Source organism: Cervus elaphus, chromosome 12, assembly GCF_910594005.1.
Source record: "Cervus elaphus chromosome 12, mCerEla1.1, whole genome shotgun sequence".
Classification (NCBI taxonomy): Eukaryota; Metazoa; Chordata; class Mammalia; order Artiodactyla; family Cervidae; genus Cervus; species Cervus elaphus.
In genome coordinates, this window is record NC_057826.1 from 79049709 (window position 1) to 79053227 (window position 3519).

The following is a 3519-nucleotide window of genomic DNA, read 5'->3' on the forward strand; positions in this document are numbered from 1 at the left end:
GAATCAGTGATGTGGTCTAAAAGTCCTGAATATGGTAAGGAACAAATAGAAGGAATTAAACAGGTGGGTGCCACTGTGCCAGGAGTGACTGGCCTTCTTGGTTCTTGTGCGTGCTTCTGTAAGTTTGTGCCAGGGGCCAAAGGGTCAGGGAAGAACAAGTCTCTTGTCCTCTTGCAGACTCTGACCCATTTGGCCAACAAGTCTTCAGATTTTCTCGTGTTCTTCTACACAATTTGATTTTTGCTCCTAGTTGAGAATTGGGTACCTTAAGCCATCCCCACATAGGCTCTGGCTTAGAGCAAAGACAGCTAAGACCACAATAAGTAGGATGGACCAGAATTTGGGTCCTTTAGGACTTATGTATGCCAGAAACCCTAGGCCTTTGCCTCACGCCATGGAAGACCAGTCTTACGAGCCCTTGATTCAGGCTCACTTTAGAGCTGGAGGGGAGGGGTAGGGGTGGGCCTGCAAGGTGTAGTAGATGTACTATATCCACTACACAAGTGGATATACTGCACACGCAAGTTGGTTTACTGCTTCATAGAAGCTACACATTTTAATCTGGGCAACTTGGCGTTCACCTGTAGCATTCTTCACGGGGCCATGCCAACTCAGCCTCTCTCCACAGAACTACCCACTCATGTAATCTCCAGAGCATAAGTGCTCTGCTGAGGACTTGTTGTCTCGGGAAGGGGGTGGGGAGGAATGCTTCACGCCACTGGGAACGTGGAATGGCACCTTCCAGAAAGAAGCATGTTGACTGACTTTAGTCAGCAGTTGGCCAGGCTCTTGTGTCCCCCAGATTACAGGATTCCTGGTAAGGACAGCTCCGTAGTCAGCTCCAGCTCATGACTGAATGTACGTGGTGTCTCCACACCAGGGAATCTGGGTCTAAGAGATTGTGTTGAAGAGCAAGAGGAGGATGAATCTGTGGCTATATTAACTGCTGGAGAAAATATTCATAGTTCAAACTAAAGCCAACCTACCCTGGCTGTAAATCCCTAAAACTCATGATAACACACCTCTAATCATGCCACACCAGGTGTTTGCCGGTGCGTTTTTTAAAATATTTCCTTTTTTTTTCTTCTAATTTTTGTAACTTTTATACACAAATCACATTCCCAGAAAGCACAGAGTGAAAAAGCTTCTTTCCTCATATACATGCTGCTAAGAAAATAATTTTATACACAGAATTTCAACAGGAGAGCAAAGGATGGGGGGTGTGCATGAGAGATGCTGCGGTGGGGAAAGGTGGGGGCCGCAAGAGTGAGCCCACAGTTGGGCAGTTTCACTCCTCTTGCCTGCATTTGTAACTGGTGTATTTAGCATCATCAGGATAACTAATCCAACCCACCGCTTATTTGCTAGAGTTGGAGCTTTTAGTTTCAGAAATGAATGGGCCCGGAAGTGAGAGTCACAAAACATGTGGGCACTGGGGACCGAGCAGTTTTCCTTCCCCCTCTCCCCTCCTATCTTTTCTGCAAATGAGCCACTGCTTCAGCATGAATATGTTCGCGGAGAGACTGACAGACCATGAAATCTTGGTCCCAGGGCTGGCTGGATGAGCGCGCGTGTGTGTATGAAATGGATAATGGTAGCAGAAGCAGCCTGAGGGGAGCATGTGGAAGGAAACCACCTAGAAAGGGGAAGTCTTAGGGGCAAGGGTTGGAGGAGAAGCCATCTGGAGGACTGGAAAGTTTCTGCAGGCTTTTCTCCACTAAAACACCTGCTTCTCCACCCAGTGCCACTTCAGGTAGGCTTTGGGGTTGCCACAGTTACCACTTGATTCTTACAGAAAAACGAGGCTAAAGGTGGTTAAAGGTTAAACCCTGCTTCTAGCTGGTTCCTCATCTGTTGGTTCCCTGGGGGATCTCACCCTATCAAAGACTGACCTTGGGCTTCAGTCATCTCCTTGCCCACCCAGCCCCTTGGATGTCATCAGCTCTAGGCCCTATGAGCCTCATAGGGAGCACCTCCTTTGGGGGGGGGTACCTCCAGAAGCTGCTGGTTCCTGGAGGACGTAGATGTGGCTGGAGGAAGCTGGAAGCCAGGGCAGAGGATAGGGCTGCAGGGGAAAGAACACAGATGGGGAGGAAGGGTCCCCACAAAGGCAAAAAGGTTCAAGAAGTGCCAGAAATGTGAAGGGGGCACCAGGAAGGGAACAAAAGAGGTTTGTGAAAGAAGTGGATGAGAGTAGATGGAGGCAACTACACGAAAGATTCAGAAACCAAACTGCCCAGTCCTGTCCAGCCCCTTCCTCCCGAGACGGCCAAGCCACTTTCAGTGACCCTGACTTTTCTAACCCACAGCTGAGAATGAGGGGATGTTACCTGTCCCGAGAACATACTCAGTTCAGGGGGCAAGGATGGGTCTCTCCCAGCCTCCAGGCTCTGCTCCCCATTACCAGCCTGTGGCTGGGCACAGCCAGGGCAGGGCTGTACCGCTGGCAGTCCCCAGGACTGCTGTACCCAAGCAAGGACCACAGCCATTGATCTTCCAGACAAGGTGGTTCAAAGAAACCCTTAAAATGGGGTGGGGTGGGGAGTGACACAAACAGGAAAAAAAACACTTGTTTGATGGGAGAGTTTTCAGGCTTTTTTTTTTTTCTGTGTTTTCCAAGTTTGTCATTAGTTCATTCCTCTGGTCTGGTCTCGCCATCTCTCCCACACGAGAGTTCGTGCTCTCTCTCTTTTTTTTTTTTGGTTGTGTATGTGTTTCAGTTTTTTTCAAAAGAACTTTGGATTTGCCGTTGGTGGGCAGCGCCGGTCCCGGAGGCTGGACCCCCATGTGGCAGGGCTGGGACAAGGGGCAGGCCCACGGCTGCTGAGAGGATCTCTGTGTTTAAAGCCTTTGAGAATAAGTTACTGCAGTTCCCAGGGTGCAGGGTGGGGGCTGGCAGAGGGGTTCCTGGTGGCGGCTTCGCCTGGAGTCCAGGCCGCAGGGGCTCCCATCAGGTGAGGAGAGTAAGCCGGAGCACCTCCCCCTGCCCACCTCCAGTTTGGTTAGAGTTGGCGTGGGCTCCCTGCCCATCTCAGGCTTCAGCCTTGGGAGCCAGCTGAGTATTTGGGAAGAGTTTGTGAGCCATATGGTACTCTAGCCGAGCGGGTAGGAAGGAGGGGAAGTGGCAAAGTTTATTTTCCCTCCCCCTTGTCTTGGGTTTTCTTGTTTTCCTTTCTTTTTTTTTTTCTTTTTCTTTTGGCGTTTTCTCAGTCAGCAGAACAGCATGAGATAACATATATTTGCATGGTTATAGGAGTTGGAGGGGTGACTGGGAATTCAGTAGGAAAGAGGCTATAGGAAGATGAAACCAAGGAGAGATTTTGTGCCTGGTGGGCAGGCAGACGTGAATGGATAATCAGGATGGGAAGATGGATGTGTGCGCCCATGGAGACCAAGGGGCAAGAATCTGCGAAGGATTGGCGTGTCAGTGGGGTGGGGGAGGAGGCAGGATTCTGCTGGAGGTGAGGTGTGGAGCCCACGGAGGGTGGGAACTGAGGTTCCCGTGAGGTGGGCGGGGCC

The 3519-nt window shown here is 50.5% G+C and overlaps 1 long non-coding RNA gene across 2 annotated transcripts in view; it reads left to right on the forward strand.

The window, feature by feature from the left end:
• Window positions 1–3519, forward strand: part of LOC122705201 — a 30866-nt gene that overhangs the window by 5389 nt on the left and 21958 nt on the right. The window lies entirely within an intron of this gene.